Here is a 14882-nt window from a genome sequence, read left to right on the forward strand (position 1 = left end):
AAGCTCTCTCAAGTCTCTCAAGCAACCATACTTAGGGTTTCCAAGAATTAGGTCATCCAAGGGCTCAAGGGTGGAATGCTTTCCATAAACATGGATATTTTAGACATGTTACTCTTTTCTAATTGCTAATTTGTTAAAAACATATGTTTTAAAGTGTTGTTCGTTTGGTATGGATGTTTGTTTTGAAACATGGGTTGAGGTTTTTAAATAACTGTTGTTTATGTGATGTTTCATGTTTTTCCCTACATGGGTTATGTTTAAATAGTGGTTTTAAAACCGATAAGATGCACGGGTATAGTGAATAACTTAAGGGATTAGAATTTCCCCAAACTTGTGACTTTTGAAGTGGTTAGGACCTCAACCCCTATTGTGAAAATGGTTTCGAATATGAAAAATATGTATATTAAAGCACTCTTAAACTGTTGCATAATATAAAAAATAAATGAAGCATAATGATTTTGAATTGAACCTGAAGTGGTTATGTAATTCCCCCCAGCTAATGTACAATTGGACCAAGGGGGTTATGAATTCCCCCAAGTAATGTAACTGGTTTGGCATATTGTATTACCTTGTAAGTGTAGTTGGTAAGACGATACCAACAATGTATGCCTTAATGTGTAATGTGGTTCAATGAATGGGAATATGTGATACTTATTTTAATTGGGCCTTAATGAGAGTTTTATAGATGAGTCATAAAAGTAAAGGTCTCGAGGGACTAACACTAGAAACCGCGGTTGCCAATATGGGGGTCTATATAACCGGGTGGTTTGAGTCCCTCTTATTATTATCACATGATTGACAGGTTTAAGTACCTCATATTATATTACATGATTTGGTGCTTGTGTTACCTTGATATGTAGGGAGGTTTGAGTCCCCCATAGTGCATATGTATACCCTCTGGTTCAGGAGGCCACACACACTGAGGCCCTACCAGTTGGGGGAGAGCTGGTTCCATATAGCCTGTGGGTGCCTTCTTATATTATGATGGTTGAGCTACACAATCTAGGATAAAGTTTTACAATGAACGTTAAGCCTTGTTCCTTATCCTAATATGTCATATATATTTACTATACATCTGATTGTGTGCATTGGATTTGAATTATTTAAACTGTTGATTACAATATTATGTTATCATTATCCCTGAGTTACATGCTAGTATTCACCGTACTAATCATTTATAGATGTTGTATCCTCACACGATGCAGGCACCGAAGATACCTCTACTTTTCTTGTAAAGAGTTAGGTGGATCGACTCGGTTAGTCAGTTTGTTGTGGTGAAGTGGTGAGCTTCCATTCTTTGGAATACTTAGACATTTCATTCGTTATTATTATAGATTAGAATTAATAGTTTTAATTATCATTAATATTATCATTTTCATGGTCATCTAACAGAGTCAGGGACATGTCCCAACCAAGGCTGGGTTTTAGTTTTTTTTGCATAGAGGCTTTGTCAGATTATTGTGGACTTAGGTGATGTTGGTCGATTATTTTAGCTGGTTAGTGGTTATCGGTCATAGACTTATCTTTTATTCTTTAATCTTACCTTATGTTCTCTTGTTATGTATTTAAAATTCATCCGACATTAGGGATGTTGTGTTCACATGGTTTGATATAGGAGGTGGTCTATGGTCTATGTGGGACTTAAGATTCTTATCATGGCCAGGCCTTGGTTTGGGTCATGACAAAGATTATATTAGAGCCTAAGTTTGGTATTGTTGAGTGTCCACAAAGCCGTGTCAAGTAAAGTTTCTTTTATAGGTGTGTAGCATGCCACACTTATAAGGGAGAGACTATGAGACATTTAGGAATTTCCCCTTTCTTGTTGTTCTATTTTTGGGATATAGAGTCTAAGGTCTTGAAAATCCTCTAATTCCCGTATGTTCACTTTTTAGATTATGTCTTCTGGAAGATCTGATGCTCTTGGAAACTCTTCTGTCTCATTTGAGGACAATATAGAAAGAGCTCGTCCTACTTTAGGAGTTCATACCCTATCTAGGGTTGCTGCTTCTGATTGTCCTAATGGAGATCCACTGATTTTACCTATCCCTCCCTAGACACCTTGAGCTGATGTGTCTAATGTTGAGTTTTCCCAGCCGATTCATTTGTTTACCCAGTTGGTGGCCTCTCAGAATAAGCGGGTTGCTTCTGTTTCTCTATCCTACTAGTCCACTAGAGTTGCCCAATTTATGAGGTTGAGTCCTCCTACTTTCACTGGTTCTAAGGTTGAGGAAGATCCTCAAAATTTCATTGATGAGATAGAAAATATCTTTCATGTGATGCATGCTACTGATGTGGAGGGTGTAGAATTTGCTGCTTATTAGTTGAGAAATATAGCATACCAATGGTATAAAGAGTGGGAGAAGCTTAGGGGTAATGATGCCGAGTCTACTTTATGGGATGACTTCTCTAGTTATTTTCTTGATCGGTTCTTTTCTCAGGAGTTGAGGGAGGTAAAGGTTGAGGAATTTGTAAAATTAAAGCAAGGCAGGATAATAGTAAAGGAGTATGACTTGATGTTTCATCAGTTGCCACATTATGCTCCTGAGTTGGTGTCTAGCATGAGGGATATAATGAGGAAGGTTGCTTACAGGTTGTCCAGTGAGTTGATTTTAGAGAGAAAGGCTACCTTATTGAACAAATATATGGACATCACTAGACTTGTGTTGTATATGCAACAAGTGGAAGAGGAAAAGAAGAAACAAGTAGAGGTGAACGAAAGTGGTAGAGAAAGTGGATAGAGGTCTAAGAAAAAGTGGGGAGATTCTAGTTCTGACTTTATGGCTAGTTCTCCTTATCCAAAGCCATTGGGTGATTATTGTTCTCAGTATGATAGTGGGTTTAGAGAACTAGGAGCGCAACCTCAGGCTAGTGGGGCTCAGTTAGCTCTATCATATCCTCTTTGTAGATTTTATGGCCAAGTGCATCGTAGTGTTTTTTGAAGAGGGGAGAAACAAGTGCTTTAAATATGGTCAAACTAGCCATATACAGAGGCATTGTCCTTCTAAGGTTGCTTCTGGAGCAAATAAGATTCCTGTTGCTACTTCATCAGCTCCTACACCAAAAGGTTCTACTTTTGCTTCTAGATTCGACACTGGTTGGAATTGTCTGTATGAAGTTACCACTAGCCAAGATTCTAAGGCATTCCCCAATGTTGTTACTGGTACACAAAAACTCTTCTCTCGTGATGTATATTATCTACTTGATCCTGGGTCTACCCTCTCTTATGTGACCCCTTATATGGCTATTTGTTTTGGTTTTGACCTTGAGTGTATTTTTGATCCCTTCTCTATATCCATCCCTGGGGGTGACTCTATTATGGCTTAAAGGGTCTATAAGGGTTGTGTGATATCGGTCTATAGAAAGGAGACCTTGGTGGATCTGATAGAGTTGGACATAGTAGACTTTGATGTGATTTTGGGATGGATTAGTTCCATTCGTGCTATGAGTCTCTTGATTATTGGACCCGAAGGTTTAGTTTCCACTTTACTAATAAACCAGCGATTGGATGGAAAAGTGGATCCCTAGCGCCTAAGGGAAGGTTCATTTCATATCTTAAAGATCAAAAATTGATTTCTAAAGGGTGACTCTATCACTTAGTCCATGTTAAGGATTCTAGATCCAAAGGTCCTTCTTTGAAGACTGTCCTTGTGATCTATGAGTTTATTGTGGTGTTCCCTGATGATCTTCTAGGTATTCCTCCTAATAGGGAAATTTATTTTAGGATTGATTTTTTTCCAGACACTTATCTTATTTATATCTCTTTCTACAGAATTGCTCTGACTAAGTTCAAAGTACTTAAGGAGCAGCTGAAAGATCTTCTGGATAAGGGTTTTATCCTCCCTAGTGTGTCTCCATAGGGTGCTCTCAAGCTTTTTGGGCGTAAGAAGGATGGTTTCCTTCAGATATGTATTAATTACCGCTAATTGAATAAGGTGACCATGAGGAATAAGTATCCATTTGTGAGGATTGATGATCTCTTTGATCAGCTTCAGGGTGCTAAGTACTTTTCTAAGATTGACCTTCGGTCTGGGTATCATCAATTAAAATTAGGGAGGCAGATATCCCTAAGACTGCTTTCCAAACCCGGTATGGTCTTTTTGAGTTCATGTGATGTCCTTTGGTTTGAAAAATACCCCCACGATATTTATAGATCATATGAATAGGGTTTTCCCTCAGTTTTTGGACTTGTTAGTCATTGTCTTTATTGGTGATATTTTGGTGTATTCCAAGAGTGAGATGGATCATACCGATTACCTATGCCTTGTGTTATAGACTCTAAAGCATCAACATTTGTATGTTATTTTCTCTAAGTATGAGTTCTGGTTGAATGCTGTGACCTATCTGGGTCATGTGGTTTCTAGTGAAAGGATATGGTAGATCTGTAAAAGTTAGCGGGGGTTAAGAAGTGGCCTATACCCATGACTCCCACCGACATTTGGAGCTTCTTTGGTTCAGTTGGTTGTTATACAAGGTTTGTGGAAAGATTTTATTCTATTACTGCCCGATTGACTAAATTAACTCTGAATAAAGTGAAGTACTTGTGGTTGGATTTTTGTGAGGGTAGTTTCAAAAAGTTGAAGGATAAGTTACCTTCGACTCCTATCTTGTCTCTGCCCGAGGGAACTGATGGTTTTATTGTCTATTTCGATGCGTCTCGGGTGGGATTGGGCTTTGTGTTAATGCAATATGGCAAGTGATGTCGCCCAAAACTAACCTCCAAAAGAAGTATGCTGCGGTCGATACCAAATATAGTAACACAACTAGGTTGGGGTCGATTCCACAAGGAAAACATTAAACAATTTCTTAACTTAATGTAATTCACGAACAATACGAAAAGTAAATTTGAGGAATTTGGAATTATCAGTAACTAGTAACCAAATCTTGATGGCTTATAGTTGTAAACAATAGGAGATGAACACTAGGCTTATGTTCCCTCTGGCTTCTCAACTCCGTAAATTTTTCGTGTTCAATCCATCTATTCTGCTGCTCTGTATGTAAAGTCGACAAGATATGTATTACCAACCGTCTTGTGAACGTATTGATAAATCTCACCCTTTACTTTGTGAGTCTCAGGGCATCGCCTTATTGTTTCTTGTCTATGAGTTCAGTTCATTTTCACCTTTTGAGTCTCAAGTGATTAGATGGGATGATGGAATAGTATGATGGAGGTGAATCTCAAATTACTGTGTTAATCCTCTTTTCCCAATCACAAACTCCCTTGTGAGGACATTTGCAAATACAGGCTATCCCCAAGCTTCTGCAGTAGCTCAGAGGTCAATTATTGTGAAGAAGATTAAGATACATGCCTAAACCCTAGATAGTATGATGGATGTGTAGCGATAATTAGACTGTATTTATGATCCAAAGATAAATTATGACTACGGTTTAGATCATATAATTTGGGGATATTTGTATGAAAATGTGAATAATGATTTAAGAAACTTCATGGTTGCCTTTACATCTATAGTTAGTTGTTAAATAGGGGAAAAAGAATATATTTGGCATAGAAGATACCAAAATAGTGATAATAATTTAGAATAGTATGATTTGCAGAATAACTAGGTAATAAATGTGGTAACTTTGAAGACTATAATTAAGGAAATTTGACATAACAAGTATATTTTGCTCAATGTATGATGAGAACAAAAATACTTCAACAGATATTAAAATTTTCACTATAGTTTCTTGGCATGAATGCATCGATAGGAATTTGATAGTGTAGTAATGGGACAAGTACATACACTATTATTTTCAGAAATGATTAAAGTGGTGAAAAACCAACACATAAGTCAGAAGAGAGTGATTGTGGTAAAGTATGGAGGAGAGTTTGTTATAATGAGGTTTGAGGTGATTTAGAGGTTTTTATGAAGAATATATTTTCTATCTTGTGAAATGAATGTACAAGTAAGAGAATTTGAATGGGTTGACTTTTATGATATGACTTCCACAGTGGGACAAGTGTTTACTTAGCTAGAATCATAAAGTCTGTTATTTTTGTTATTGATTAGGGTGTACAAATGAATAAGTCTATTATGTGTGGGGTGACATAAATGATGAATGAAGATCAAGGGTAAGACTTCTTGTAGAAAGATGGTTGTTGGCTCCAGGCCAAGAAGGTGAAGTTTCTTACATGATTAGATTATATGGGATTATGTAGAGATAATTTCTTAGCAAGGAACATATTTACATATTTGTGTGAGATGAAGACAATGCAGCATTATGTAGAGATAATTCCTTAGCAAGTAACATATTTACATGTTTGTGTTAGATTAATACAATGTAACATATTATTTTGGATAGAGACTGAGTGGTTTGTGTAATCTTTTGTAGTTACTTGATGGATAAAAATGTAAGGTGTGATCTAGGTATGAGTTCTTGATAGTTATATTGTAGAAAAGTGGTAGATGTAGGGGATTTTATGAATTGGTACTACTAAGGTAGAGCAAGTGATGAATGTTAATAGATATATCGATAAACAAGTGTAAGGGTTAATTAATTTAGAAGCATCAAATATATCACCTATTGGATAATAGAGTTTGACATTGCATTTATATTTGAAGAACCAACTAATTCTACTATGAACACTGGAGGGAGATAGCAATCTACAAGGGAAATTAAAGTGGTGGATCAATGGTAGGAATTAACATGTATAAGTAGTGAAGGACATGTTTGAGATTTCACTAAGGGATGGTGATATCCATTGAGACCAAGAGATGTGAATTAATATTTGTATGATGAATTATGGATAAAGAAAGTTTCTAATGAAAAATATAGACAAAGTGTGTAGTGAGGATGCTTGTAAATCACTAGGTAGATTTAGCTCGACCCAAGTAATTTCCAAAAGTCTCGTGTTTTTCTTTGTTGGACCAAACCAACATGGTTGTATAGAATCATTTGAAAATATTGGAAGGATTGTATGTATAGCAATTGATTATTTTATAGATTTAAACTAGTTTATTGGTGGTTTGAGGTAAAAAATTTATTGCCAAATTTCGATGGGGTTAACTAGGGCTACTAGGTTAATTTGGTGAGAAGACTTTGTGATGGATTGTGCTTATAATAAAACTAATTTAGAAGGTTTTCTTGTTAAATAATTTTGTTGAGGCAAAAAAGTCTTCCAAATACCCAGGACTAGTGGTTTATTACTACTTTCAAGATTGACTCGATTTTATGTAAGTCTTATGGTATTTAACAACACTCCACCAGTAAAGGGCTTTTTTATTTATAATTGTATGAGTGATTGGAAATAGAATAAGACAATTTAAAAAGTAAGGAGAAAGGTATCTATTTGATTTTGGAGGCTAAGGGTTTATCTTTAGAAAGTGAGACTTGGGTTTAAAATAACGTGATTACTTGTCTCTTGGTTAGATTATGGACATATTGTCATGTGTCCATCGGATGTTGTAAACTATCCATAAGCTTAGAGAAGGGAGTCAATAGATTTTTGGGTCAAGTGTTGTGATATGTTCCACAGTAATTTTGAATTTGGTAAATAGTAGGATAGATGTATCAAACAATGGACATGTTAAGATCGATGTAAAAGTGATTGGCAGTGTACTAAGGAGTTTTATTTTGTGGCACCCACAAGTGAATGGGTTGCTATTGATTGGTGAAGAAAGTTGTTTACATGAGTTGGATTTAAATTTAGGTTTTTCCCTGGTAAGACTAGATTTGTGGTAGTGGATTATTTTAGGCTATAGATTGGGAAGATAAGAAAGATTGAGCTTGTTGGATACACAGGAAATGGAAGGACTTGTGCATCAAAATGAACATAGGTTTCCAAATTTATTACTTTAGGATGTTAAAGGACATAATGAAGCATTACACTTGAAGATTTTGATTCAGAGCATGAGGTAATGTCATGGCCCGAATGTCGAAAAGGTTAAAGTGGTAAGCGGATTAAAGGAAAGAACAAAAGGCTTTTATATTAGTGTCACGACCTGAACCGGGGTCTGGCCATGATGGGTATCTTAAGTTAGTCGTGGATCGAAAACCACCCCCTTTGCCTAGTCAAACAGAATATAATACGGCTAGCAGCGGAGGAATTCTGAGCACATAACAAGATAGAGTAAGAAAAAATAAGAATGTTCAAAAAATCCATAATACCAACTCCCAATCCACAGTAATCGAAAAAGCCTCTAAACCGACAAAAACCAATCTAAGTTGAGATATGCCTCGGACAATAGCATTCATATTCTATGACATAATGGAACAAAATCATGAAATGGGGATCTCCCAAAGAATGGAAGATCACCACTTCAATCTAACAAACGATCAATCTGGAAATCCTATCACTGTGTGGGAAAAGTAGAATTATCTCCATTCCCTACATCACGTGGGGATACAGCATTCAGAGATGATTAGCGGTTGAGCGCTAGCATGAGGGGATAAAATAGTGCCATGATTGATGATTGAAAATCATTCAATACCAATGAACATATTCATATGCATATATATATATATATATATATATATATAAAATGTCAGGATAAGGAACAAGGCTTAGCGTGAACTTTAAAACATTAGCTTTGGTTGTGTAGTGTAATCATCATAATAGTATCTAAGGGCTATATGGGTCTCAGCTCTCACCCTCTGGTTAGGACCTAGTGCGTGTAGCTGCACGAACTAGAGATAAATCATAGCATATATGCATAGGGGACTTAAACCTCCCGGTCATATATTAAGGGTGACATGAAAACCCAATTAAAATCAAGGGTGACTCGAACACCGGGCAATTTAGACCCCCACGCTGGAAAATATGGTTTCCAGTAGTAGTCCTCTCGGGACCTTCACTTTCACTGTGAACGACACAACCCATTTAAGCCCAACTAAAACATTTAGCACATAACCCATTTATATAATCACGGAGTCATTCATTAAGTCAACATCAAGTGGTATCGTCATACCGACTATAGATTTCAAGCACATGTCAATTTTCCAAGTCCAACCATTGCCATTGGGACTCTAACTCATTAACAAACAGGACTCCAAAGTTCCAAGTAGGAACCAAATCATTTAGTTAGGAGGGACTCTAAACCTCCTCAAGAAATAGGAATCCAAGGTCACAAGTAGGAACCAAATTATTTACCCAAGTGGGACTCTAACCCATTGGCCAATAGGACTCCGAAGTTTCAATTCAAAACCATTTCATGGTAAACTAGAGCTTTCACTAGTCAATTCATCCACTCATGCAAGGCAATTAGTTCAGAATATTAGGCAAAGCCAAATGATAGTTTACATTCCAAAAACAATCATGCAAGTGGGTTGAGTTTCTCATCAATTTCAATGTCAAAATTCAATTACTTGGGAGAAACCATGATCCCCATTCCATAACCATTGCCACGCATCCCAATGAGTTCACAAATCATCAATTCAAAGCATAATTAATTTGTAAAATACATAGGAAAAATATTTAACCAAGTATTCTCCAAAACCCTCAACCCATCATTCAAAACCTACATCAAAATCATGTTAATACCAAATTAATTTATGCCATAATTTAAATCACAAGTTTGGGGAGAGACATACATGCATTAATCACAAAAGATTTAGAGAAGAACCACCCTGAGCCCTTAAAGACTAGAGTCTTGAAACCCTAGCTTTGTCTTTGAATGGGGAATTTGAGAGAAGATAAGAGAGCAATTGTTTAACTAATGAGAAGTTATATGGCCCCTTAGGGTATTTTTAATCGTGGGCCCCTATTGGGAAAAGAGGAAAATGTACAAAGTGCCCTTTAAATAAAAGCTGAAAAGTGTCGCCAGCCGTGATGGGTCACCTTACGACTCGTGATGACTCTTTACGAGTCATCAGCACAACTCGTGGTGTAACCAGAATCTCAGTGCACCCACACTGGTCTGACAATAAGTCGTACCCTATGACTCATATTCAGTCCTTATGACTCATTAGATCCAATTGTTGTCTAGACAGTAAATTAGGGACCCACCCCCACTAGTGACCTTGTGACTTGCACAACACGACTCATATAAAATCTTGACAACCCATTGAGTCTAGTCGTACTCATAACAAACATCTTGGGCAACCTCACTTGTCACCTTATGATTGGGGTCCGATGATCCTCGGTAACACCTTATGACTTGTAAGGTAAGTTGTAGGTTGGGCTCTAAGATCAACTCAGAAATTTTCAAGGCCTTAAATTTATTGGATGTTACATTTTCCCCCTCCCCTAGGATCATTTGCCCCCTAATGATGAGTCAAGATATCCTTTAGCACTATTTAACACAGAAATGCAACCACAATTACCTTTAACAAAAAAAGGAAATAAAGATATCTAGGAATACACATACCTTAAGCACGATTATCCAAAGTAGGAAACAAGAATGGATATTAGGATTTCATGTCCACTTCAACTTCCAAAGTACCTTTTTCGACCTTATTGTTCCTCCATAGAACATTCACCATAGCCACATCATTAATCCTTAAACAACGGACTTGCCAATCCAAAATCTCAACTGAACTTCCTCATAAAACAAGAAATCCGAGACAACAACACTTTCCAAGGAAGCAACCAAGGAAGGATCAACCACGCACTTTATTAACATCAAAACAAGAAACATCGGATGAATAAAACCCAGACTTGAAGGAAACTCTAACTCAAAAGCCACATTTACAACACCTCTCAAAATCAGGTATGAGTCAACATAACGGTGTCTGAGTTTTATCTTCTTTCCAAACCTTACCACCCCTTTCACGGGAGATACCTATAAGATCACCCAACCACCAAATTCAAAATGTAACTCTGTATGCCTCACATCCACATAGGACTTTTGGAAACTTTGGGCGGTCTTAATCCTATCCCTAGTCACCTTTTCTATAGCTTGGTAAACCAAATCAGGGACAAACAATTGAGTCTCACCATCTTTGAACCACCCTATAAGAGACGTACACCTCCTACCATACAAAGCCTCAAAAGGGGCCATCTGAATACTCGAGTAATAGTTGTTATTATACGCAAACTCTATGAGAGGAAAATGATCAACCGAACTACCACCAAAATCAATCACACAGGACCTAAGCATATCTTCTAAGGTCTGAATCATCCTCTCTACTTGTCCATGTGTTTGAGGGTGGAAGGCAATGCTAAGGTTCACCTTTGTTCCTAGCCCTCACTGAAAAACCCATCAAAAATAAGATGAGAACTACGTACCATGATTGGATATAATAGAAATAGGCGCACCATGCAACTTGACGATCTCCTGAATAAACATCTTAGCATAATCTTCCACTGAATAATTATCCTCACTGGAAAGAAGTAAGCAGACTTAGACATTCTATCAACGATGACCCAAATCAAATCAAACTGACTACGAGACAGCGGAAGACCAGTAATAAAATCTATATTTAATGACTTTTTACTTTAATACGGGAAACTCAATCTCTTGAGACAATCCACCAAGCCTCAAGTCCTCCATCTTCAGTTGGTGGTAAACCATACACTTGGCCATGAAATTGTCCACATCCCTCTTCATGTCATTCCAATAATAGATCTCTTTCAATTTATGGTACATCTTCATTAAACCAGGCTGATCCATATACCTCAACTTATGAGTATCAGTCAAGATCCTCAATTACAGCCCATCAACATCGGGAGCACACAATCTACCTTTGCACCTCAAGATACCATTATCACCAATCCAAAATCCATGACCTTCTGCTGACTTATATTATCCTTAATCTACATCAAAATAATATTTCAAGCCTGTTTCTCCTTCACCTCAGCACCAAGAGATAACTTTACCTCCTCTTGAATGATCATACTCCTATCCTTGTAGTGCAAAAGATGAACTCCAAGATTATCCAAACGATGAATATCCTTCACTAAACCTTGCTTTTCTTCTTTCACATGCAATAAGCTACCCATAGACACCCTGCAAGAGCATCAGCAACCATGTTAACTTTACCTGGATGATAATGGAGACTCATTTCGTAATCCTTGAGTAACTTAAGCCATCTTCTTTGCCTGAGATTCAACTCCTTTTGGGTGAACATGTACTACAAGCTCTTATGATTTTAAATTATGTCAACATGAAATCCATTCATATAATGACACCAAATCTTTGAAGCAAAGGCCACAGTCAGCGACTCCAAATCATGATTTGGATAATTTTTCTTACGTACCTTAAGTTGCCTAGATTCATATGCCACAACCTTACCATACTGCATAAACACACAACCCAATTCCACACGTGATATATCACAACAAACAACAAAGCCATCAGTACCCTCGGGTAGGGTAAAAATTGGAGTGGAAATCAACTTGTCCTTCAATATCTCCAAATTATCCTCACAAGCATCGGACCATAGAAACTTTACCTTTTTCTAAGTCAACTTAGTCGATGGGGCTGAAATCCAAGAGAAACTCTCCACAAATATCCTAGAATACCCAGCTAAACCCAAGAATTTCTAAATATCAGTTGGAGTTAGGTTTAGGCCACTTTTTAACTGCCTCAACTTTCTGTGGATCCACCATGATCCCCTCACTAGAAAAAACATGACCTAAAAAAGTAACAATATTTAACTAGAACTCACACTTCAAAAACTTAGCATACAATCACTAGTCTTTAAGAGACTACAATATTATACGAAGGTCATTAGCATGGTCCTACTAACTCTTAGAATAAACCAAGATAAGATCAATAAATACAATGATAAATAAGTCCAGAAACTGATGGAATACCCAGTTCATAAGATAGTTTTTACTGGGGCCTTAGTCATTCCAAAAGACATGACCAATAACTCATAGTGGCCATACCAGGTCTGGAAAGCAGTCTTAGGTACATCTACATCCCTAATCTTCAACTGATCATAACCCCACCGAAGATTAAATCTTAAAAAAGTACTTAGCACTCTAAAGCTGGTCAAATAGGTCATCAACCCTAGAAAGAGGATACTTATTCTTCACCGTAACCTTATTCAACTACCGATAGTCTATACATATTTGAAGGGAACCATTCTTCTAAAGAACAAAAAACATGAAAGCACTCCACAGAGAGACACTAGGATAGATAAAACCCATATCAAGAAGATCTTGTAACTGCTCCTTAAGTTATTTCAACTCAGCCTGAGCTATTCTGCAGGGAGGGATAGAGATAGGATGAGTATCCAAAAGATGATCAATCCCTATGTCTATTACTCTATCGGGAGAAATACCATAAAGATCATTAAGAAACACTTTGGGAAACTCATTGACTATAGGGACAGATTGCCAAAAAGGAACCTCAGAACCAGAATCTTTAACCTGAATTAGAGGGTGTAGACACCCCTTGGAAATAAATTTCTAGGCTCTAAGATAAGAAATGAATCTTCTATTAGGTACTAGGGAACTACCTTCTCACTCAATTACTGGTTCATTTATGAATTGGAAACTTACCCTTTAGGTCCTACAATCAAGAGATGCATAGCACGAATAGAGCCAATCCATCCCCAAAATAACATTAACGCCTAAAATGTCGACTTTATCAGATCCACCAACTTCTTCTTACCATAGATAGATACCATACAACCCCTATAGATTTTTCTAGCCATAATAGAGTCACACACTGGGGTAGACACAAAAAAGGGTTAGAAATACACTCAAGATCAAAACCAAAATAAATAGCCACATAAGGGTTACAGAAGAAAGTGTAGACCCAAATCAAAAAAATAATACACATCATGAGAGAAAAGTTGTAACGTACTAGTGACAACATTAGGAGAAGACATAGACTCCTAATGGATGGCAAGAGCATACAGATGATTTCGGCCAGTATCGGTACTAGAAGTAGCACCCTTTAACACAGGAGCTGAAGAAGTACGTACCAATTAGGACCTTATTTTTTCCCGTAGCGACCATAGCCAAAGTATAATCCTACTACATGTGACCAAGTTGACCATACCTAAAACACAGATTCCTCCGCTAATGCCAATAAACACGATAAGGGGGATAATATAGGGTTGATTGAGCTCTGTTGTCCTGAGATTAGGCACCTTGTGCCTTAAACACAATGGCAGTCTGAAAGTGATGATTACTAGATGGCTTTAAATATGGAGCACTAGTTGTAGAATAAGAACTAATTCCCACTTCTTCTTAGACTACTGTTTGCCATCTCTACCATTATTCTGCTGGCCGTCGTCTATGCAAAATAAAAGAATTTCTTACTCTGGCTCTCCCTTATTCTCATCCTCCAATTATTGCATGTACACTACCATCCTAGAGATATCCATATCATTATTCAGCAAGGCAGCCTTGCACTCTAACCCCAAGTCCTGAGACAAAACCCGAAGCAAACTTCCTCATTTTAGCCCTTATGCTAGACACTAGCTCAGGAATATAGTGATACAACTCATAAAATTTTAGGTCATACTCTTTCATACTCATCTATCCCTATTTTAGATTCACAATCTCCTTATCCCTCACTTCCCTAAACTCCTGAGGAAAGAAGCAATCAAGAAAAGAACCAGAGAGTTCATCCCATATAGCTAGCTCAGCATCATCTCTTCTCAGTTGTTCCTACTCCTCATACCACTGATATGCAATATCCTTTAATTTATATGCAATGAACTCCACACTCTCAGAGTCAGAAGTATGTATAACCCTGAATATCTTCTCCATCTCATCAACAAACCCTTGAGGATCCTCTTCAACCTTAGAGCCAGTAAAGATCGAAGGATTCAGCCTCATGAACTAGCCAACCTTAGTGACCTTAGAAGATAAACCAATAGAACCAACACAATCAGGCTGATGAGATAGAAAATCACCAATTGAGTCAGCAGATGAATAGACAAACGAAACTCGGTATTGTAAATGCCTCTTTAGGACAGAAATGGTTACACGAGCATCAAATATTTATAAATGCATGATCTAAAATACAAAGAAATAAAATTAG

The sequence above is a fragment of the Capsicum annuum genome, chromosome 1, assembly GCF_002878395.1.
Source record: "Capsicum annuum cultivar UCD-10X-F1 chromosome 1, UCD10Xv1.1, whole genome shotgun sequence".
Taxonomy (NCBI): domain Eukaryota; kingdom Viridiplantae; phylum Streptophyta; class Magnoliopsida; order Solanales; family Solanaceae; genus Capsicum; species Capsicum annuum.